The 25,404-nt window shown below is 41.2% G+C and overlaps 1 protein-coding gene across 2 annotated transcripts in view; it reads left to right on the forward strand.

The window, feature by feature from the left end:
- PSD3 (pleckstrin and Sec7 domain containing 3) overlaps positions 1-25,404 on the forward strand; it is a 483,258-nt gene that overhangs the window by 117,955 nt on the left and 339,899 nt on the right. The window lies entirely within an intron of this gene.

Consider the following 25,404-nt stretch of genomic DNA (forward strand, 5'->3'; position numbering starts at 1 on the left):
TTAAACTTCTTTAATTCCGCTGAAGAATAATATGTAATTGTTAGCATATTCAGAGCAATGAGTTAGGCCTATTTTTAAAAATAGCTTTTAACATGAATGAACCTTTTCATGAGCTGAGCTTCAAGGAAGAATAAGTTGCCCATGCAAATTGGGCTTCAGTGGACTACTTCAAACATTTTAGGGTTGTAAAAGAAAAAGCCTGACCTAAAAGCAACTCTAAATATGATAGTTCCAGAGGTATATCCTTGTGAAGAAATTTGTGCCACTTTATGTTTTATTTTCTTTGAGTTTTAAAATATTCACATGGAAAAAGATTGGCTTGAATTTAAATGGAAGAAATTTTTCACTGTGAGACCACTGGCTCTGAGTGAGTTGAGAGTATTTGTGGACATAGGAGTCCTTTGTGCCTCTCTTGGGGAGAAAACAGCTAGTTCAGGGCCTCTCAGGACACTCCAACAGCTTTGGAGATCAAGAAGGGCCTAGTCATAGAGAAGTTAAGAGCAAGTTGGTTGCTGGTTAGGTAACACCTCAAGGAGCTGCTCTTTGGAGCCCACCTAATCCTGGAAGTGAAAAATAAATGCTCCAGGGCAGTGGGTGTAGTTCAGTGGTTTGAGCGCCTGCTTCCCATGTATAAGGTCCCGGGTTCAATCTCTGGTACCTCCTAAAAAATTGAAAATAAATACTCCAGGTTTCAAGGGGTATGGCATTACTTTTGTACAGCATACAAGAGTATTAGAATGAGAGAAGAGTAGTTTTTTAACTTGATCTTTGAGTTATTTTGCCTGTGAATATAGGTAGAAGTTATAAATATCTGTGCTGTCTCCTTAATGAGGTATGATTGTTTTTGTGGAAAGTGCTGGAATGTATGAATTCTGCATTTTTCATAACTTTCCTTTCCTTTGAACATGAAGAAGGTTACTTATGGGGGCTGAATTACTTGAAGCAGGCACTGTCGTTCACAGAGGAGGAGAAAGCAGCGCAGATGTGGAAGACTTTGGCTGAATGGAGTCATCTGAAGAGGTCAACTTCACACCTCATATTCTGTCCAGTTACATTTTACATATTTGCTTTATTTTACAATAAGGTGGCCTTTATATTTTAACTATAAGAAAACCCTTCAAACATTGCTATTTGGAGTATTGTAGCAGTTTGATATTGTTTATGAATTCCAAAAATAGATACTGGATTAAGTTTGTATACTGACCTGTTCCTCTGGGCATATTAGATTATATTGGATTCAGAGACTTCACTTTTACTTGATTAAATAATGATTAAGGCTTTCATTGGGCCACATCAATAGGATGTTGAGTCCCTGCCCCCTTGGTGGTTGGGGACTCACAGAGAAACTGTATTGCAGAGAATGGTGGTTGGGGACTCACAGAGAAACTGTATTGCAGAGAAAGGAGGTTGAAGTTTTAATGCTGGAGCCCTGGGAAATAAATACACAGAGAAGCAGATACACGAGGAAGGAGTGAAGGCTCCATTAGACATGGCAGAGGCGCGGGGGGGGGGGGGGGGGGGGGGGGGGGGGTGAGCCATTTGCTGTATAGTTTCCACCTGGCTTTATGGAGAGAGCAGAGCAGCTGAGCCAAGAGAGAAATGAGCTCTGGGAGAGAGATGAGACACTTGTTCCAGCCTACAGCTGATATTGGAAGAAGCTGGGATCATGGTTCCTTAAGAGGAAGAGAAAGCCTGGACTGTTGCAGACATCGGCAGCCATCTTGCTCCAACACGTGGCAACAGACTTTGGTGAGGGAAATACCTTACGCTTTATGACCTGGTAAATGTAAACTCCTACCCCAAATAAATACCTTTTATAAAAACCAACAGATTTCTGGTAATTTTGCATCAGAACCCCTTTGGCTGAATAATACAAGTAGTAGTAATAAATTATTTACACCTGAAACATTGCTCCTGAATATTTTATACACATCCCCCTGTGGCAGTTTGATATTATTTATGAATTCCGAAAAGAGATACTGATTATGTTTGGAAACTGATCTGTTCCTCTGGGAGTGATACGCTTTGACTGTATTAAATTCAAAGGTTTGACATTTTCTTGATTACGTTAAGATGAGGACTTTGATTTGACCACATCTTTAGGACTTTCAGGGTTGAGTCCCTTTCCCCTCGGTAGACTATATAAATGGACACTCAAGGAGAAAACTGAAGTAGATACACAAAGGAAGAGAGACAGCTCCATAGACAAGGCAGAGGCCCCAGGAAGAGAGACAAGCAATTGGCCTGATAGTTCACAGCTGACCTTGAAAGAGCAGGTGAGCCTGGAAAGAAACAAGCCCTGGGAAGAGAGACTAGCCCTACACCAGCCTACAGCTGAGATCAGAAGAAGCTGGACCCATGGAGCCTGTAGAGGGAAGAGGGAGGCTGAACCCTCGCAGATGTCAGCCGCCATCTTGCTTCAGCATGTGACAACAGAGTTTGGTGAAGAGAGTAACTGAGTTGGACTCTTCAGGGCCTTTTAACTGTAAGCTTCAACCCCAAATAAATACCCTTTATAAAAGCCAACAGATTTCTGGTACTTTGCATCAGCACCCTTTGGCTGACTAATACCGCCCCCCCCCACACCCACACCCACATTTCTTTTATTCTTCTAGCTATGTTGTTGTGGAAAGAAAATAGAAATTTCTGGGCAAAATGCATGTAAAAAACTCAAAAGTGGTTCCTATTTTTAAATGTTTTCATGGTCTCTACTTATTCCTCTGAGTGATTTTGTAAAAGACGTATTGCATTTGTCTTATTGATGTGTTTTTCTGCTTAGTGAGGTTTATATAAAGGAAAAAAAGCTAAGGTTCATAAACCTTGGATCCATAGCCTACAGAAGTCTTAAAGTCCCTGGAATATACACAAAGACAGTTTTAAAGGAACTTTTTAGTTTCAGGATCAGAAATGAAAGGGGTCAAGTTCTCTGGTTTGTAGTGCATCACTATATATTTGGGTGTCTAAGCAGAGCTCTTCCAAGGACTTGGCAAATCTTGGCTCCTTCATTTACCTGACATGACTTTTAACCTTTGTATCCCTTTTACATGAACTGGGAGTGAGCATAGAACATGGTTCATCAGTGGTTGTTAGGATACATAAGACAATATATAAAGTTCTTAACATAGTGCTTGGCTCATCGCATGTAACCTTGCATCACATTAGTATTATTATTTTAACTGGTAAGTGCTGTCTAGGCCTCATAAGTTCTTCAGTGGTCAGACCAGTGGGCAGAGTGCTATGGTGGTCAAACTGAAATAACTCCAAGGTCTCTTCTCAACCTGAGACTGATGTTTTTACCTTGTTAAAAAAATCTTGTTGAAGATGTTTTAGTTTGCTACCCCCCCCCCCCAAATATTCCCCTTTGTTCTGTGTCTGTATTGTCATATATTCCCAACATTAAAGCAAAGATTTCCAAGTTTCTTAATGTTGAAGAATTTTTTTTAGGGAATTTCTGATAGGCACAACAAAGTTTTAAGAATCACAGTTGACCTATCTTCATTTTGAAGCTAATATAAAATTTTTGCAGAATGAAAGACAGTGTCACAGATTTTACATGATGTCAGTAGGAAAACCAGTTCTCTTTTTGTGATGGCATGAGAGAGTGAGGGCAGGGCAGTAGAGCAGATCACCCACATTGCTGATTAGGACTTAGAAATACTTATATTAGGTAGCTATCTGGTCTATCATGGTATTTGGCCTGGACAAATGAAATACCTTTATGGCAATTTTAAAGATCTTTCTGGAGGCTTGTTCTGAAATCATATTTTTATCTACAAATAATTTCTGAATATATTTAAATTTGGGGGCTTTTTTGATTGCTGTGTTTGTCTTTCTTTTTCTTCAGGTAGCTTAAATTGTAACATTCTTTATGTTCTGTACTGGTGGTGCCTTTTGGTATTGGCACTGTGTGGATTCTTAGATAGTAATTGAGTTGACTAATTTTAAAAGCATCATTTTTACCACTGCTTCATCAATAATCCTTTGTTTAGGGGATTTCTCCTTCATATTTAGATAAAATTTATCTGCTGTTGAATTTCTCCTTTTTTCAGCGGAGTTGTCAAATGTCTAGTTCCTATTTCTCTTTAACCTCTAGTCTTCAAGAGTGAGATTAGCCCTTAAAAAATATTTTTATATTTGTCCTAATTTGTTTTCCTCCATCCAGAAGGCTCATTTTCAGCTCTCTAAATCACCTTCATTATTCTTTTCAGCTAGTCATGGGACTCTAATAAGGATCTAATTGGGATCTGTTGATTGTAGATGGAAGGAATATACAAAATAACCTATTATATCTCATTTTGAACAGCCTTGTCATGTGAGCAGTGTCATGAAGCAGCAGTTTAATGTCAGCTGGTGTGACCTTTAGTCTATTTATATGTTTTCTAATTTGTGTTCACAGATTTGTTAATGTTCTTGGTTGGACAGCTTTCTGTTATAATTTCTGCTTTATTAATTTCACATTCAAAGAACCCTCTTCAAAGAACCACATCTAAAAAACTGTAGTGTTCTCTCTCTTGCTTCTCTTTTTTTAAAAAATATTTATTTCTCCCCCTCCCATCCCACCCCAGTTCTCTGTTCTCTGTGTCTATTCACTGCGTGTTCTTCTTTGTCCGCTTCTGTTGTTGTCAGCAGCACAGGAATCTGTGTTTCTTTTTGTTGCGTCATCTTGTTGTGTCAGCTCTCCATGTGTGCGGCACCATTCCTGGGCAGGCTGCACTTTCTTTCGCGCTGGGAGGCTCTCCTTATGGGGTGTACTCCTTGCGCATGGGGTTCCCCTACGAGGGGGGCACCCCTGCATGGCAGGGCACTCCTTGTGTACATCAGCACTGCACGTGGGCCAGCTCCACACGGGTCAAGGAGGCCTGGGGTTTGAACCGTGGGCCTCCCATGTGGTAGGCAGACGCCCTAACCACTGGGCCAAGTCTGCTTCCCATCTTGCTTCTCTTTTATCTTGTCTCTTGCTTCCTTGTATCTTGTGTTCTAATCAGACATGTTGCTGATTATTAGTCTTCAGAAAACACCCCTCTGCTCACATTTTCCCCTGAAGTAAGCTTAATTACCATCTTACCTATCAAAGAACACAGCCCATGTTCAGACATGTGTATTTTTTCATAGTCACTACATAGTTGAATGTCATGCATGTTCAGGGCATGTACCCAAGGGATGAGAATTCAAAGAGAGAGAAAGTATAGTGTCAGGATCAGGGGACTTGCTGGTAGGGAGGTGAATCATCAGGACGAGGGATATTATTGTGAATGTTGAATCTAAAGAGTCGCATCAGGTATTAAGTGCTATATAGAAATTTGGAGAAAAGGATAATACGTTGAATGTTGTCTGGGATGAGATGGTGGTTGGCTCGAGGGTGTGGGACTTCTACTATGCCTTGAAAAAAAAGAGTTGAACGTTGGTGAGGGAGCTTGGTTTTCCTGGCCTCCTGTTTTCAGAAGTAGAGCTTTCACTGGAAGAGGAGTGCCTTCTCTGCTTGGTGAATTTGGGAAAAGGAGCTGAGAGCCTCACTCAGCTTCTGATCAGATTCGCAGCCTTTTCTGCTGTGCTCCTCCTGCGGCGGAGGCTTGTGGTGGTCCGACTGGCCGACTGGGGAAGTCTGTTGCATTCTTTTTTTTTAAAGATTTATTTTTTATTTATTTAATTCCCCTTCCCTCCCCCGGTTGTCTATTTTCTGTGTCTTTTTGCTGCGTCTTGTTTCTTTTTCCGCTTCTGTTGTCGTCAGCAGCACGGGAAGTGTGGGTGGTGCCATTCCTGGGCAGGCTGCACTTTCTTTCGTGCTGGGCGGTTCTCCTTATGGGTGCACTCCTTGCACGTGGGGCTCCCCTACGCAGGGGACACCCCTGCGTGGCAGGCACTCCTTGCGCGCATCAGCACTGCGCATGGGCCAGCTCCACACGGGTCGAGGAGGCCCGGGGTTTGAACCGGGGGCCTCCCATGTGGTAGACGGACGCCCTAACCACTGGGCCAAAGTCCGTTTCCCCTGTTGCATTCTTGTCCACAGATAGTTAGCCATTTTCTCTGTTCAGCTCTGGCGCTGCTAATGGTGCCATTTTGATTCTCACTTCTGTTACTTGGCTGTGAGGTGGGAGAGGAGGGCGGAAGGGCAAGGCTGGCTGAGTCAACGGGCTCAACCAGTGCCTTGAGGTGGGACTGCGCACTGTGCTTCTGGAAACCCTGAGTGGCTGCGTGACGGGTTAGTGGAGGCAGCAATGATGCATGCAGGGTGGAAGAAGAGATTGAAGCCAGATTGTGGAGGGCCACAGCGTGGACTGTTGAATAGACTGAGGACGCTTTCAAGTATTTTGAACACTTAAGTGCATAAAGTGATATTCTACTACTATGAGTCTAATGATGATTTACAATGGATTCCTGCTTTTGCACATTTTTAAAAAAAACTTTTACTTCAGGGCTTCTTCAGTTGGGATTCATGCAACTCCTGCCTTCACAAGGAAGATGTGCATGAAATACCCTGAAATCACATGCAGGATATTTTTAAAGGGGTTAAGAACCACCCCTGAACACCTTTGTATTCTCTTTGCTTACGGGACACATAGAAAACATATGCAGAATTTCACCAAGTATGATGTTTCCTATGGATATTTTTGTCATGCCTTTTCTAGATTACGGTGCTTATCTAGTTTGCTAAGGGCTTCTTCTTTTTAATAATGGATGTAAAACGTTATCACATATTTTTGCAAGTATTCTGATAATTATATGGGTTTTCCACTTTCATCTGTCAATGTGGTGAATTATATTGAGTTCTAAACTTAAAACAGCTTTGCAGTTTTGGGATATAGCCAACTTGGTCATGATGGATTATCTTTCTTACATACTGTAGAATTTGCTTTGCTAATATCTTGTTCAGGATTTTTCCATTTAGTGTGATGAGATTGACCTGAATTTTTCCTTCACGGAGATTGCGTAAATGTTTTCTCTAACTCCTTGAGTTCTCAGAAGGAATCCATGCTCTGGGAAATCTAAACAAGAAAATGAAAAATACGAAAACCTGGAAATAGTAATACATGTGTGTGTGATCGCTAAACAAACGAATGAACAAAATAAACAGAAGAGTGCGAGCTGTAAAATGAAAGCCTTCCTCCAGCCTCGGGAACACAGTTCTGAGGCAATCTTTGTTAGCAGAGGTAGTCTGTGTGTGTTCGCAAAATATACACACACACATACACATGAACATAAACCTTCTCCTTTTTTCTGTAAATGGTAACAGATGTTATATGTTGTTCTGCACCTAATGATTTTCACTTTATTTTCCAGTCCTTGTGAAGCATGTAAAGCCTTTCTTAGTCTTTTCTTTAGAGCTGTATTATATTTTGTTTTATTCCATTTTAGATGGTCACACTCCAATTGATGGACATATAAGTTGTTTGTAGTATTTTGTTGAAGCAAGCATCATTGTACCTTCCTCTTTAGCATATGGTTTTCTGTGAAATGAATTCCTCCATAAAAGTTGCTGGATAAAAGGGTATATACATTTCCAATTTTGATATAAATAGCCACATTTATTTTCCAATAGTATGTGAGTATGCCACGGCAAACTTCTGAAGCATCAGGCCTAAGACGACTTGACCACAGTATAGGACACGTAGTTTCTTGGTTCTGCTAGCTACCCCCACATTTAACCCCATGAACAGGTGCATTCGTTATTATCTTGGTGATCTCATAAGCTTTGGCAAGCAGTGATTTCCTGCTAGAGAGCCTCGTAAGAGCCTTGGGAACTGCTTTGTTCTAAAGTATGATGGAGGGGTGGGGTGGGGTGGTGAGAGGATGTGGGCAAAATGCCCAGAGATCAGGTATTGAGTTCATCATGTATTGCATTAGGCCTGCTAACTTATTCTGATCTCTTTTTGACATCCCTTCCTCTCCGGGGTGTGATTGAATAGTTGAAAGAAATTCAGCAAATGCTGGTTTTTGTATGTGTTAGCCTTCCAATGCTAATGATGAATGGAGATGACAGAGGTTGATGTGAGGGCATGGAATTAGCTTTGGACTCCGTCTAGATTGTTACCTTTGTCTGTGTTTTCCTGAGTTGGATTCATTTCTCACATTGTGTGTGCTAACACATCTTTTTTGTTCTTAAGCCTAGGTGTGTTGAGGTGATCTGTGCTCCAAGAATGAGCACCATCTTTACTGACCTTGAAATAATTGAGGTTTAGTTATGGGGGAGGAATCATGAGGGAGATGTAGCATTTGGCTCTTCCTGTCATTTTTATAAACAGGACCTCCAAGCAGACTCTTGGAATTGCCCCTAGAAACAGTGATAAAGCAGCAACTGGGAGCTTTGGGGAATGGTCTCAACTGAATGGACCAGAGAGGACAGGAGGGAGGTGGGTAGGGAAGAGAAAAATCCTAAATTCTTTTGTTTTTCTCTCTTAATTGTCTCTCCCATTTTTAAAAATAATTTTTAGTCCTAGCAAGGGATCTGTGTAAGACACGGATACTTTGCCAAAAGAGCTTCAAGTTTGTGTAAGTTATTAAGCAAATCTGAGAAAATATTTAAGTGACAAAACAAAATAAATGATCTTCTAAGAAAGACTCGGGGGAAGCAGATTTGGCTCAACTAATAGAGCATCACTTACCATATGGGAGGTCCAGGGTTCAAACCCAGGGCCTCCTGACCTGTGTGGTGAGCTGGCCCATGCACAGTGTTGATGTGCGCAAGAGGTGCTGTGCCCCCCGTGTAGGGGAGCCCCACACGCAAGGAGTGCACCCTGCAAGGGGAGCCGCCCTGCGGGGACAAAGCACAGCCTGCCCAGGAGTGGCGCAGCACACACGGAGAGCTGATGCGACAAGGTGATGCAACAAAAAGAGACAGATTCCTGGTGCTGTTGACAAGAATGCAAGCAGGCACAGAAGAACACACAGCGAATGGACACAGAGCAGACAATGGGGCAAGGGGGGGAATAAAAAAAAGAAAGACTCTTTTGGTCATGAGGCACAAAAATTTTTCTTACCTGATTTGTTACATCATTAGGTCTCCTTTGCTCAGAAACCTCCAATATACCTCCCTCCCTTAAAATGTCTACCAAATAAATAAAAAGCCCAAACTCTTTAGCCTGGCATTTGAAACCTTTTAGTGCTAATCTGCCTCTTCATTGTAATCATCTACTTCCTTACCTTTTGAAGTATGATCCATGGATCAGTAGTGTTAGTATCACCTGGGAGCTTGTCAGAAATGTAGAACCTCAGGTGCTGGCACCTATTGAATCAGAATCAGCACTTTAACAATTTTCACAAAATCCTGAACTGTTTTGTATGCCTAGCACTGTGAGAAGCACTGGTCTACTAACTCTTTTCAGTCTCTTTCCATGTCCTACAGCTGAACTAGCCTAGCTGGCATTTTCCGAATGTGCTCTGTGATTCCCCAGTGGAATGTCCTTCCTCAAATGATACCATTTGCTCAGAAATTTCCTTTTCTTCCACCTTCCTACTTTCCTTCTACCACCAGTTTATTAGATGTCTAGAATGGGCTAAGATCTGTGATTGGAATAGAGATTCAGAAATGATTCAAAACAAAGTTCCTGCCCATGTGGTACCAGCTCTCTAGAGGACATCTTGGCAATAGGCACCAAGAGTCTTAAATGTGCATTTCCTTTGACACCCAAATTCCTCTTTTTGGAGGTTTTCCTGAATTAATATTTAGAAAATAATTTAACAAGAAGTGTAGGAAGATGAGCCTGGAAACATGATTTATAATAGTAAAAAATTGATAAAGTAATAAATTGTTTTGCAGTCATATAGTAGCCTATTATATAGTCAAAAAAGCCAAGTTATATATGTATCTGCTGTATTGCTGAAATAAAAATAAACCAACAATAGATGATTGAATAAACATTAACTTATTTTTCAATGTTATCTTTAAAAAAGTACATGGTTCCTGCCCTCCAATGGTTTGTAGTTGAATAAGTAAGAAATAAATGTAAATCAAATAATATAGACTACAAATAATATAGAAATACAAATGATAATAATAACAGCAACGAACATTTATTGGACAAATAATATTCCAGACTGTACTAAGTACTTTATATGTGTTATCTACCTTTATCCTTAAAACCACCTTATGGAATCAGACTATTACTACTTCCAGATGAGGAAAATGAAGCACGGAGGGTATAACTAATAAGTGGTAAAGGCAGGATCTGATGGTCAAGTTTAAGCTCAAATGGAAGCAGAAAAGTGAAAATTAATCACTTGGGGTTTATGGTCAGTGAGGCCTTCATAGAGAATGAGCTTGAAAACGAGAAGGCTGAGTAACTGAGGAAAGTCATTCTAGGCAAAGGAAGGAATATATTCAAAAGCACTGAGGCAAGAGAGAGCAGAGAGAATTTGGGAATCTGAAAAAAGTTGGCATGGATGGAGGGATAGAGGTGGACCATGAGGGCTCAGATGAGTAGGGGTCAGAGGCTGTTGCATTTTGTGTTGATGATTTGGGTGCCTTGTCCCATAGGAAGTGGGAAGCCATTGGAAGTTTTTAAGGAAGAAATGACTGAGTCAGCTTTATGCTCCAGTTCAGGACAACATTGGTAAAAAGAAGACAAGTTAGAAGATTATTGCAGTGTGTCGGTTAGATGAGACACGATGAGGTTATGAGCTGGCAAGAGCTGCGGGGATGGATAGGAGAGGGTGTAATAATCACTGTGACAGTTTATTGAGCTTTTGTAATGTGTTGAGGAGCGATGCAAGGTAAGGACGACACAAAGAGGCATAAGATATTGTTCCTGGATTAAGGGACTACATTTTAGATAGGATAGAGATAGACTTGATGCAACTTAGAAGATCAGCTGGAAGTGGAAGTGAGGGGGGAAAGGTGTTTAGAATGGCTTCCAGGCTTTGATTTAGGTGACTGTGTCCATGTTAGCACTATTTGCTAGGTTAAGAAATAGAGAAGGGAAACCTGCTTTTGGGGGAAAGGTGAATTTCATTTTAGAAAAAGGTGAGTTTAAAAGTATCTGTGGGGACATATGGTAAGCAGTTAAATATATAAGATGAACTGACTTGGGCAGAAAGTAACAATTTGGGTAGTCATCAGTATATGGGTTATAATGGGAGCCATGGGTTTGGGTAAGATAACCTGGAAATGTTTATAAAGTGAGAAGAGAAAAAGATCAACCATAGGAGCAACAGCATTACAATAAAGTAAAGGCTGGAGAAAAGTCCAATGCAGGAGACTAAAGAGGTAGTATGATAGGACTTTCAGAAAAAGGAGAGTTCAAGGCTATGAAAGTCTTGATGAGGCCCAAGTGCTATACTGGGAATAAGGGAGCAAGAGAGCCCAGGGATAGAAGCATAAGTAAGAGCCTGGGATGTTGAGACATGGGACTGGGCAATGAACCGCAGTAGAGGAAAAGACCACTGGAGACAAAAAGCTCAAGGATCTGAGGGGCTTGTGAGTTGAGTCCCCATGTGAACTCTGAAGTCACTGGAAATGGTGGTAGTTGTATTAGAACCAACGACTCTCAACAGGTGACAAAATTATGGCTATGTAAGATGATGGTGGGAGGGGTGGGAAGGGCGTGCAGAGGTTTAAGTAGCTGGGATGAACCTCAGAGAAGAGTCTTTATATAAAGGATAAAAAAGAAATGGTCAGTCAAGGATAATGGTGAACTTGGGGAATGATGTTATTTGGAGAATGTCTGTGATATGAGGATTTGGAAGAATCTTCAGCTGGGGGTGAAGGGATTGTAATGGGATTGAAGATGTAGGGAAGTTTATTTACAAAGCATTGAGGGACCAAGAAGCATGGTGGTGTACATAGATGAGCGATGGGGGTGCAGAAAAGTGAAGAGAAAGTTTACAGTTCTAAGAAGAAGTAAAAGGACCACAGAGCAGTGCTTCTCAATCAGGGGGCATCAGTTTGGATGCCCTGGGATGACAGTAATAAGAATACTCAAAATGACTTATGTGCAGAGGGCATTTATTGGTGTCTCTGAAAAGAAGGCCAGTGATTTGGGCTTCAAGATTGGTTAATGCAGCAGCTCAGCTGTAGCTTTTAGTAATGTGAACTCAAGTGATGGATGTATTGTGTGGTTTGGGCTCCGACTCTTTTTCTTTTGCTGTGAGGTTACATGTTCAGATAGGGTCTGCTCCTTCAGCCTGGATCCTATAATAAAGAAGACACATGGAACAGACTTGCAAAATGGAGTAGACCCCGAGGAAGAAATAAACCTTTGTTGTAAGCCACTAAAATGCAAAAGTTATTTATTACTGCTTCAGAATAATCTAGTGAAAGCTGATGAATACAGTACATTACTCCATCCCTCGCTGCAAGCTTGAGAACCCAAGTTATTATCTTTGTAGCATCTGTCCAACCTAGCCTGATGTCCTTTCCAAAATTGTCACAGCAATGTTCATCGTTCAACGTGGGGTAAGTGCGGAAAGGTTAATGTTGCAATTCCCTTGGATCACAGCATTATTTCTCATTGTGTGGTCCCTGAGCCATCTGTATTAGAATCATGGTGGAGCTTGCCAAAAATACAGAGTTTTGAGCTCCACTGTAGACCTGGTAAAACAGGATAATTGGGAGTGAGGTCTAAGAAACTCTTAGGCACACTCAAGGTTGGGAGCCACCGGACTAGAAACTAACCAAGTAATTCATTGGGGTATTACTTTAGGAGGTACCCCCTCCCCCACCTCAGGACCCTCAATAATTATGCTAAATCTTCTCTGCCTATGCTTTATAAAGGGGACAACAAAACCTAGATGGAAGCACATCTGTTGACAACGTGGTTTACTAAACATTTTCAGCCCACTGTTGAAATCTACTGCTCAGAAAAAAGATTCCTTTCAAAATATTCCTGCTCGTTGACAATGCACATCACCCAAGAGTTCTGATGGAGATGTGCAAGGAGACTAATGTTGTTCTCATGCCTGCTAACACAGCATCCATTCTGCAGCCCAAGGAACAAGGAATAATTTGGACTTTCAAGTCTTATTTTTCATAAGGCTGTAGCTACTATAGACAGTGATTCTTCTGTCAGATCTGGACAAAGTCAATTGAAAACCTTCTGGAAAGGATTCACCATTCTTGATGCCATTTTAAGAACATTCGTGATTCATGGGAGGAGGTCAAAGTATCAGCACTAACAGGAGCTTGGAAGAAGTTGATTCCAGCCCTCTTGGATGACTTTGAGGGTTTCAACTTTAAGACACCAGCTGCAAAAGCTGGGGGGTGAGGGTAGGGAAGGGGAGTTTTCCAGGGCTGCGAGCTCTTTGTTGAGAGCTCGTTTCATTTGTACAGGTTTCTGGTTGTTATTCTTGATTTTTGATGGTATCTGCTCGCTATAAGCCCTGCTCTGTAACTGTTTGGAGTCCTGTAAGAGGCAGAAAGTAACAAAAATCTTGAAATTTTCCATATGTAAGAGTGAATGTAGATCCCATGGGGCTCTCCTGAATAATTGCATGGATTTTTAAACGTACATATTTTGGTTACTCTGAAGCCTTTTAAAATTGTACTTTCTGAGTTCTGAATGTGTTCGTTGGATTATTGTGCTCCAAGTACATGAGGTGTTACCCTAATAATACCATATCCTTATATTCTTCATTAATTTTCTGTTGTAAAGAAGGTGATTTGCCCTCAGGTCTCCAAAGTAAAATTAGAGATTTGTAGTCAGACTCATGTCAACAAACTTTGTTCATAAATTGATGTAAGCTGTCACTCTCAGTTAACCAGTTTTTATTTTTATAAATATCAATAATATGTACAGGCTGTCTCTTACTTTGAAATGCAAATCTGAAAAGTTTATTTATAACTTAATTATTTTGAATTCTGCTTTCAGTTTCCCGCAGAAAGTCAGTTTCCAGCAAGCTCAAACAAGCTTCTTAACCCTAGTACTACTTAGTAAAGTGCTGAGTGTTGTTTGAACGAAACCTAGAAGCACAGTTTGCAACATTATTTTTATGTACCAATAAAAGATGTAAAGAACAAACCTCTAATCTTCAGAAGCTCTAGAGATCAAAGATCGCGGGGTGTGCGTATGTTTGCATGGGTGGGGAGTAGGGTGTAAAACTTCTTTAAAACTATAAAAGTGAGCACACCTTTGGTGAATCATTTATCTTCCAGTGTTCTGTATTTAAGAACAAAGGTGGTTGCAGGCACTCATTCTTCTTTAGATTGTGCATCGGTGTTTGTGAAGATGGCTTACCTTCTGTAGCCAGGACGTTTCCCCGGCATTGTCCTCCTTGCATTGCTTGGGTCCAAAGGCAACTCATGGCTAATAGCATTGTTCTTACTCAGAGCACAAAATTAGACCCCTTGATGAAAGCCACTACCAACTTCAGCATCGGTTGTAAAATACCCACAATGCCAGAAATCATAACTTCTCATTACGTTTTCCCAGACATTTTATCATTTTGGTTTGTGCTGCGGGGACGATGGAGGTGGCATGTCAATGAGATTTGTCCACTGCTGTCTGCTGTCCAGTTCCTAACTACTTTTTTTTTAAGATTTAAAAAATATGTATATTTCTTTCTCCTTCCCTGCCCTCCCCCCACCCGCCCGTTGTCTGCTCTCTGTGTCCATTCTCTGTGTGTTCTTTTATATTCGCTTATATTCTTGTCAGCAGCACCGGAATCTGTGTCTCTCTTTGTTGCGTCATCTTGCTGCATCAGCTCTCTGTGTGTGCAGCGCCACTCCTGGGCAGCCTGCACTTTTTTTGCATGGGACGGCTGTCCTTGCGGGGCGCACTCCTTGTGCATGGAGCTCCCCTGCGTGGAGGACACCCCTGCGTGGGGGACACCCCTGCGTGGCACGGCACTCCTTGCGCACATCAGCACTGCACATGGGCCAGCTCACCACATGGGTCAGGAGGCCCTGGGTTTGAACCCTAGACCTCCCATGTGGTAGGCGAATGCTCTATCTATTGAGCCAAATCAGCTTCCCCCTAAGTACTTTTTTGACGGCTCAGTTTTATACCCCATCGAACTCCAGAATAGTAGTTTTCAAACTTCAGCACCTTTAAGAATCAGCTGAGAGAGTGAGTTCAAAATGCAGCTTCTCCAGGTCCGCTCCCAGGAACCCAAGTCACAGGGCCTGAGCAGTTTGAGCAGTACCTAGTTTAGCTGCAGGCACCCCAGGGTGCCCGCTTGAAATCCTTTAGCCTTGGTAACATTTTGGTAGACCATCTATTTTCTTGTAATTCCGTTCTAAGTCATCTGTGTGGACCTGCAGAAATGCCCCTACGGTGTTACCTTTCTAAGAACAAGACAATTCTTGGATGACCTTCCGTGGGGGAGGCCGATGAACTCTCAGGGCACCAGTGTCCAATTAGATGTCTCCCAAGAGTTAATTGACCAACTGTGACCTTGCAGTCCTGAAAGAGTTATTTACTTTTAACTTGCTTATGTAAGCAGTTCATTTCTGTGAAGCTTACTCATTTTGGCTCACCAACGAGTAGTTTGTATCTTTATAAAAACTCAAAATGTGTAATGAGAGCTTTTTAGTACTGTGGGTAGTGTGAATATCCTGACGGCGTTTAAATTTAAATAACTGAGACCATCTGAAATCACGATTGACGTACCTTTGTCAGTTTGTCTAGTGTCTTTTTCCCTACTGATAGCCCACGAGGACTTTCCTGAAGTTGGAATGCTGAGACTTTATCAGTGGAAAATTGGGCAATTAATGTACCCTGCCTTGGCAGGGCATTTTGAAGAAATGACTTTACTAGTTATTAACAGGGGCATTAAATATCCACATAATATATTTACCTTTTCAAATTAAAAAGATTTCATCAAGACCATGGATAATTAGTTTTATTTTGGGGGACAGATTTGGAATTCTCTGTTAAATTTATATTTTTATAACATTATGTTCTCTTTGTTGTTCCCTTATCTTAACTTTAGAGATGTGTATTTTATAGATCCTTTTATCTCATTTCATACCCATTTTTTCTTAATGGGCATCTGTTAACAGCCAGGGGTGAGATGGTTGGTATAGACTAGTCAACATTTATGTCCTGCTGACAGGACCAAATGCTACCCCAGAGGGAGTGACCTGACTCCCCTCTTTTTCTTTATGCCACCAAACTCATGATTATTTGGTGTTTTTCAAAAGGGGTACAGTGCCTGGAAATATTTGGCTTTGGTAAAATTTCGGTGGACCATATATTTTTCATATGGAAATTAACCTAATGATTATATTATTCCTAATAGTTCATGTGCTATTTTAGCTTAAATTACAACTTAGGTTTTATGAGATATTGTTTCTCTTTGCCTAAAGATATGTTCTTCTTCATACTTGCAGGTTGCGTAAATAACATATACCGAGTAAGTTGAAGAAAATGTTGGTTTAGTTCTTTTGATTACTTACCTAGTTCTGTGGGCGAGAAGGAAGTTTTTCTGGTTTTCTTACCTTAATCAGGAACAATCGTTATCATGTCTTATTTGTAAGGTTCAGTACTGGATATTACATGTTTAAATAACATGTTTAAATAAAATACTTGCCACCCAGAGGCAACTTTCAAATTAAAGGAAATATAGTTGTACCCAAGAAAGGTGAGAAGACACTGTGCATATCATAATTCCCACCTCGGATTTACATTTAGCACCTATTTTTCTTTTCTTGCCAAAGTGCCAAATGACATGTTTTTAACATTTTAAAGTGGATTTAATTTTGTTTCAGGAGTGAAATCTTTGAAATAACTAAGGATACTTTTGTATTTTGCAAAGCGTAGGTTTACGTGAAAAAGGCTGATGCTTAGTTTTCATTTATGCAGCTTGTTTTGTAGGATTTCTGCCAAGTTCTCAAAACTTTCTTTTTTTTTTTTGACCTTGCTGATTTTATAGGGGTTCAGCAAAAATATTTATTGAACACCTACTGTGAACAAGTAGTCCCTGCTTTACCTGGTATGTTTTTGCCATAAGTTTTGGGTACCCAGCCCTCCTCCATTTTTTTCAAGAGTCCATAGGGGAGCACTTGTGAACGTTACCTATTAAAGTCTGACTGGCTTCCTCATTGGGCTTCTGATTGTGCTGGGCCTATTTTCCAAGCTCCTTCTAAGACCCAGCTTAAATTCTTAAGGGTTATCTGGGTGTGGAAAGCTCACTGAGAACCTGGTGTATGTAGCAAGTGAGGAGACATATTTAAAGGCTTAAAAATGTCTTTCTGTTTGTTTTAAGAATTTAGATTCTATGTTATTTGTTTCATTTTGCATTTTAAACATTATCAGGAACACCTGGCCCTAGACCCCGAGGAAGGCGAAAAAGGTAGGTGGCAGGTAGGGGAAAAAAAAAGGGCAAAATGCAGACTTAAATCTATGCATTTGTTGTCAAAGACTTCATTCAGCTGCCAATATGAATTGTGAAATGATGGGAAAGGTGGAAGATTCAGCTGCCAGTATGAATTGTGAAATGATGGGAAAAGTGGAGGATATATTGTGAACTAATAATATTTGGGTAACGTTTTTTTAAATCCTTTTTTTGAAGCTCTCTAAGCCTTTAGCTATTTGATGTCATAGTGACAAAGACGTGTGGAAAACCTGATCCCTTTGTCTTACATTTATTTTATGGTAGGCTTTATTGCAAATAAACGTTTGTTATCCTTGTTTCCTAGCCCCTAACTTTCTACTTCACTCTTTTTTTTTCTTTTTAAGTTTTTATTTTAATTTTAAAGAAGCTTTAGATTACATAAATGCTACATCAAAAATATAGGGGATTCCCATATACCCCAGGCACACCTGCAGGACATTGAGGATCCTGCCATAACCCCCTGAATAGACAGAGAGAGAGCGTCATCTCCTTCACTCTTCAGGGGAGAACAAAGCAGCTGTCACCATGTGTAATAGTCCCTAATGTATTGTGAATTCCGAGGTCGGCCCAGGGCGGGCTTAGTTCCTAGAGGGGAATATAATCTTCCACTGGGTCAAAAGAAGTACTAGAATGGATCCAAGATGAAGGCTGTTGAGAGACGTTTAGGCTTGCTTTCACCTCCTTTCCTCTGACTTTACATCCGCGTCGTTGGGTCGATCAAGTTACTGTAGCTGTGGACGCCGCGGCCACCCCCACCCCAGTTTTGCTCTGTCCCCTTATTGCATGCGTGGAGGCCCAGCAGAACCCCCACGAGAGAGTGCTTTCAGGAAATGGGCAGGGTGAAGAGAGAGAGCAGCTGGCGGGAAACTGCGGATGGACCCCAGGGGCTTTTAGAAAGGCCCTGCCTTCAGCCCTTGTCCCTGGCGCTCACAGGAGTAAAAGCAGGCTGCCGGAGGGCTGGCTGACGACTAGGTGCCAGGCTGAGTCTTGCTTTTTGTGGCTTTCTTCGCCTCAGCACTGCAGTCCATTTCCTGATGGGCCCTTTGGTTCTGAAGCTGCTTCTAATCTTTAGAAGTGAAAGATTTCGCCGTTGGGTTATGCTGGTTTTTTTTTCCTGGCTCGCCTCTCCACTCTTGAGCAGCTTACTGTCCCACTTTAAATGGTGGTTTCATCGGCTTCTGGAATACCTCTCCGGTTAGCCTGACTGGGGCTTTGGGAGTGGTTTTACGGCCATTGTAAATTATGTGGACCATCTCCTCCTTTCCAAGCCACAGTATTTTTTTTTTCCTGCTTGCTATGTGTAGGCATATCTCCAGTACATTTTAAACAGGAAAAAAGTGCTACACATCCTAAAATTGGAATCTCTCACTAGATAGCTGGATAAACTGAAGGAATGGATAGTTTGTGTTTAGGGGGTGTTTTTCAGCAATGGAAATTATTTTCATTATAGTGAGAGAGCAACATTTATTTCAGGGACCTGCAATAACAAGGAAAATATAGGTGGAATAAGTTACACATATTAAATCTTACGATTATTTCATTCACAACTCATTTGTATTTGAAAACAGCAGAAGTGAACTTATGGACAAATATGGATGTGACTTCATGCTTTTTATAGACGGATGTAGAAATACAGATGTAAAAGTGGGTTTTTGTATATATGTATTTACATATATACTAGTTTCCAGTGACTGCTGTAACAACTTATAAATTTGGTGGTTTAAAACAACAGAAGTTTTGGAGGCCAGAAGTCTAAAATAAGACTAAAAGGCCAAAGTCAAGATGTTGGCCGGGCCACACTCGCTCCAGATGCTCTGTGGAGTAGTTCTCTTGCCTCTTCCAGCACCTAGGATTGCATTTCCTGTCTTTCTTGGCTCATGGCCTCTTCCTCCATCTCAAAGCCAGTGGCATAGCATCTTTTTCCAACTCTGCTTCCCTCTGCTTCTGTCTAAAATCTCCCTTAGCCTCCCTTTTATAAAGATACTAGCATTTGCATTTAGTGAACTGCAATAACAAGGAAATATATAGGTGGAATAAATTACATCGGGGAAAAGTTTCAGGTGATGGTGGAGAAGGCTGGCAGGTACAACCTTATTCAGTCAGTAACATGATCAGTAATGGGGCAGATCGAAATTGTCTGCCACTTGATAGGACGCAACGAGAACAACATTACTTCTGTGATATTCCTGCCAAAGATGCATAATCTGAATTTAATCATGAGGAAACAAATAGACAAACCAAATTTAGGAAGAGTCTGCAAAATAACTGACCTGCAACTGAAAAAAAAGTTGTAAACATGAATGGTAAAGAAAGATTGAAGCGCTGTTTCAGACTGAAAGATGAAAGAAACATAACATATGCAACATGCCCTTCTTAACTGGATCCTTTTGAAATGAAGGATGATGGTCAAAGGATTAGAGGTAACAATAAGGTTCTGAATTCTAAGCTTCACTGTAGGAGGACCTGGTTGAGCCGTTTATTTAGTAGCCATCTGGCTGAACTATCTAAGAGTTCTTTCCTCTTAAGCTGGCTGCATTCCTCAGAGAAAATTCTCTAAATCCCGTATATACAGGGTAAAGTCTTTTGAGCCAGCTTCCCAGGAGCTGGGTTGGGCCAGAAGTCTTGGTGTCTCAATGTCCAGTGTATACAAAATCACTTGATCCTCAGTGGTTCCTGGTGTCCCCAAGCCATTGAAGTGCTTTCGAAATATGTTTCCAGGGAATAAAACTCCAATTATTTTGCCTGGATGGGGAAGAGCTGTTGCCCCGTGAAGTGAAGTGGAGGTAGGGGTCTGGGATCATTTTTTAAAACCGATGCTTCTGAATTTAGCACCGCCCCTCTACCAGCCCCCCACACACATCAAGAGTTTCCCTGGTGTCTCCATTCTTTTGCCTTCGAGTAAATGGCGCTGGGACTTGGCTTTCTCCAGGGTTTCCTGGGGGCCCCGTGCCAGTTACCATTTGACCATTTGCTTTACAAATTTGGTCTTTTCTTTTATTCTCCCCTTAATTGTGGGTTTGCTCTCTCCCTCTGTCTCGTTTTCATCTCTTTGCTGTGCTTTTAGTGGGGTTTTGGAAGAGAATAACCATAGATATGTATATTCAATTGGCCCTCTTGCCCAGAAATATGCAATGGTGATTTGGTGATATTTCAAAGTGTAATTTTTTTTAATGCATTACATTCTTCCCCCTCTTTCAATAAATCTGACACAGGACCTGAATGGAAAAGTCTGGAGTGGAGCTAGTGTGTGGTGGGGGCTGGAGGAACGAGAGCCCTTCCCGGGCGGTCAGTGGATCTGCCCGGCAGCCTCATCTCTACGCCCAGGCCGCGCCTTTGCGTCTTAGGGTTCAGAGGCGCACACGGTTGGAGAACCACTAGGTTAGGGTATTATTCTTTGCTCTCTTTATGGCTGGAATTGGTGATTCAGCACCTTTACCAACCTCCCGTGTATCTTTCTTCTTTTGAAACCCACACCCCTCCTCTTCCTGCTGGAGCAGGGGGACACTTTCTCACCAACACACCCTTTTTCTTGTTAAAAGGGATCAGCGGGGATTTAAGTTACCCGTTATCCTCGACAGCATGGCTTTTGCTGTCAGACCTCTCAGCCTTCTTAACCATTGCTCTTTGCAGCATTGGCACTAGCTTTTCGTCCCTGCCTGCTTATGAGTTGGCGTGTGCAGTACCCTCTTTCCCGGGGCCCGGCTTCTGCTGGGTAGTGGTGGCAAATGAGACTGAGCAGGATCAAGTGTGGAGCGGGGATGTTGGGATCAAGTGTTATCTTTGAGTGAGTTGTGAACTTTTATTTTCATAGCCTTTAATTTAGCTTTTATGCGTCTCTGGCCTAAAGCACTCTGGAATACTCAGCTGTGCCTTGCAGGTGCTCAGATCCTCTGACCATCACATTGACATTGACGTAATAAGGAAAGAAAGGGGCTCTCAACCCTATCTCTGCCCCTCCTAAATCAACTATGAAAATTGCTTTTACTACTCAAATTTGCCTGAAGCTTCCTGCTTTGGCTTCTTGATTTTTCTGTAGCTAGACCATTACGAGAACCATTTGATCCAGTAGCGTTTTCTCCTGTGTCCAAAATTAGTCATTTTAATCGGTAATGTATTATGCGTTGGATAATGTAGGTGAAAATCTTTGTAAAATTTGAAAGACGTATACAATGTAAGGTTGAGATTTTATGTATCCCATCCAGTTAATGGTCAGCTTGCATCTTTAAATATAGGGCATGTTTTGGTGATTGTGTCATAATTTTATCACAAAGAAACTAATTATGTTATTCTCCCTTAATGAGGTATCTGCGAGATGGCTCAGAAATACACAGACTCATTGAACTTGAGAATCTGAACATCTTTCTGTTTTGTTTTTAATAAATTTTATACTTTATTAATATGTATTGATAAAATTGATCGGTTTTAAAAAATAGGGTGGGTTGGGGGAAAAATACACCAAATGTGAGATATGGACTATAGGTAGTAGTAACAGTTTGACGATGCTCTTGCATAGTTTGTAACAAAGTTTCACAGCAATGCAAGGAGTTGGTGGTGGGTTGATGTTTGGGATCCCAGTGTGATGTTATATATGTTTATTTTGTAAGTTCACAACTTTTACTATATGCTTATTGTTTATGTATGTTCATGTATGAATGACATACTTCAATAAAAAATATATTAGGAAAAAAAAGAGAGATCTGCACAGTGTCTCTGGGAACAGAACCAGGGGCTTCCCTATGACCAAGATATGCCCATACTGTCTCCTGGGCAGATGCGATCACCTCGGCCCTAGGCAGTGACTTTCCGGATGGCTTTGTGTTTCCCCTCGTTTTTTTGGTTAACAGCACTAGACTGGGGCAGGCACCACACCAGACTTACAGAATCAGAAAGTCTGGCATTTTCAGGACTTGGAAATGTCCTGGGTGGTACTGCAGGGACAGATGCTGGACAATGTATGTCCTGCCATGGCCCACTGGGTGGACTGGGGGAGAGTGTAAATTACAATGTAAACCGTTATCCATGTGGTGCAGCAGTGCTCCAGAATGTATTCACCAAATGCAGTGAATGTGCCATGGTGATAAAAGAGGTTGTTGATGTGGGAGGAGTGGGGTGAAGGGGGTGGAGGGTATATGGGGACCTCATATTTTTTGAGTGTAACACTAAAAAATAAAGAGAGGAAAAAAAAAAAGTCTGGGGGTAAGAGAGTCCGGTTGGGGAGAGCCCTAGCAGTGTTTTAACCAGCCCTCCAGGTGATTCTGATGCATGCTAAAGTTTGGAAACCATTCTAGAGCAGCGTTCCTCAAATACTTTTGATCATGACCTACAATGTAAAATACATTTTACAGTATCACAGTCACACACACAACTGACCTAGAAGTTTTATAAAACCATGCTATCTTATTATGTGTAATGTATTCTGTATTGTCTGTTTTAGTCTGTTAGATATACATGTGCTTGTTTAAACTTATGTCTATAAAATTTGGTCATGACCCACTAAACTGATTACACAGGTTACTCATGGGTCACAAGCTGCAATTTGAAAAACGATTAAGCGTCTCTTAATCATATTTTGTGCCATGAACCCTTTTGACAGCCTGGAAAAGCCCTGTGGGCCTCTTGTCAGGGTAATGCTTTTTCTAAATGCATATGAGAATATACACAGGGTTGCAAAAGAATCCAATAATATTGGTTGTCAAAATATTAAACCTATTTGTGATACAGTAATACTTTGGTTTTCTTTAAAATAACAGTAAGATTCAGCGGTGGGTCTAGTAACGACTGTCATTTCAAAGTAGTGGCAGGCATAAGTATTTCAAGATATTTGCAGTACTTGTCACGTGACGTGAAAATAACTGTGATTTCTAGTGTGATAAAACTGCAGTTACAGCTAATAATACTGTGGTTTGTTGCCTACATTAATATTTGAAGAAATGCGTAATTTTACCTTAGGGTCAGTGAAAATAAAGGTGATTTCCTCCCCTTCCAACATTATAGCCTTCCAGAATTCTTTTGAAGGACCCACATGGGCCTGAGGTTAAGCCCTCCTTGCAGCGATAGCTCCATCTATCTGCTGCATGGGATCTAAGCCCCCCTCTCCATGAGAAGCAGAGTGGGCATCACCATCCCCAAATCCTCAGGATTGGAAAATGAACCATAGACTAAAGTAGACTTATTATTATTCTATTATAGATATTATTATTCTAGCAATGGAAGAACTTGTATCATTGATATAAAGGCAGTGGCCACCAGAGGTTCTGAGGGACGGGAGAGGGAAGAATAGGTGTAATATGGGGGCATTTTCAGGACATTGGATTTGTCCTGCATGACATTGCAGTGACGGATTCAGGCCATTGTATATTTTTGTCATAACTTAGAAAATTGTGCAGGACAAAAGCTAAACTATGAACTGCAGTCCATGTTTAGTAGCAGTGCTACTTTTGTTCATCAATTGTACAAAAAAATTGTTCATCAATTGTAACAAACGTACCACGCTAATGAAGGATGTTTTTAATGTGGGAAAGTGTGGGAGAGGGAAGGAGTGGGGCATATGGGAATACCTTATATTTTTTATGTACCATTAAAAAATATATAAATAAAATAAAAGAATCCCTTGGTCAAGAGGAACCTTTCTTTCGGGAACAGCTCAGGCTTTAAGCTGAGACTGTCCAGCCAAAAACGTACCTTTCTGGAATTTTGTAGAACCTTTGCTTCATTGATGTTAGTTATCCTTTCTTGTTTTCTAACACTATATTAATGGATTCTTTTTAAAAAAAATTCCTTTTTCTGTTTATTGAGATGCTGGGAGGCCATCTGGAAGCCCAGATCTGTGCTGTTGATAATTCCTTCTCTAGTGTCCTCCTTCTCAGTAAATGCCTCAATTTGCTTAAGCTGAATTCCTGGGAGTTCCCCTCAGTACCATGGATTCTGGGTTCAGACTCCATGGATTTGAATCCAGAGACTACAGTTTACTAGGTGTATCATCCTGGGCAAATTACTTAACTTCTTGTTGCCTCTCTTTCTCTGTGAGATGGGGGTGATAGTGGTACTGATTTTATAGGAGTCTCAGGAGCACTAAATGATAGGTTCCCTGTACTGCACTGAGAACAGTGCCTGGCTCTGAGTGATTAGTAAATGCTGCCCATTATAATTTTCTTTGCTTTCTCCCTTTCTCTCATTCCTTAAATCCCACTTGTCAGGAAGTTAGGTAGATAGATTATCTCTACAAAATACAGTTGTATTTCAAATTCATCCGCTTCTGTCGCCATTGCCATTGCCATCACCTTTCTCCAAGCTTCTGTATTCACTTGCTTGGACTTCTAGCTGGTATTTCTACTTCCTCTTGTTTTACTACGATCTGTTTTCCATGTAGCAACCATATGATCAGCTGGTATGAATTAATTTTTTAAAATGTCAATGAATCAGTGTATTGTCTAAAATCCTTCATTGCCTTCCCATCCTACTTTAATTATAATGTTACCTCCTTTCCTTGGCCTACACACAGTTGTGCGTTTGTCCCCTGCCCCTCTTGTACTTACTTTTTGCTGTGCTCTCCTCCCTGTTGGTCTCTCCATTTGCCCATTCATCTGCTATTCTGTGCCACACTGGCCCTCTCTCAGTTATTTGAGCAGGATGTTCTTTTATGTCTTAATGCCATTGCGTACGGCCCTCTTCCTGCTTAGATGAATGTGCCGTGTCCTTCCACAGCTTCTCCTCCTCTATGTCTCCCTGCAGGATACTCCTTCTTTAACCACCCTACTTAAATTAGGGGGCCTGGAGTGGGAGCCCGTTGGCCAGTTTCCTCTTTTACCAGCCTGAAGCACCCACCAAACATAAAAATAGCTTCTTCTCTGGGGGGGGGGGGGAGGATAATTAACAAATTGTAATTATCAAGAACTTAACACCAAGATGAGTGTACACTGTTCTCAGAAAGCTAACACATTATGAGCATTAAGTGATTACAGAGCCTTGTAAGAAATTGCTCTCTCAAAATTATGCAAGCTAGCTGTTTGGTATTGGTATTGAGAACAAAGTGGGATCTGCTCATTTAACCTGGCTGAAATCGGGTGATGGAGTTACGATGGGTCCTTCTCACCAGTGCCAATCATTTTTGATCCAAAGCATATAATAGAAGTCATTGAA

This window comes from Dasypus novemcinctus, chromosome 29, assembly GCF_030445035.2.
Source record: "Dasypus novemcinctus isolate mDasNov1 chromosome 29, mDasNov1.1.hap2, whole genome shotgun sequence".
NCBI lineage: Eukaryota > Metazoa > Chordata > Mammalia > Cingulata > Dasypodidae > Dasypus > Dasypus novemcinctus.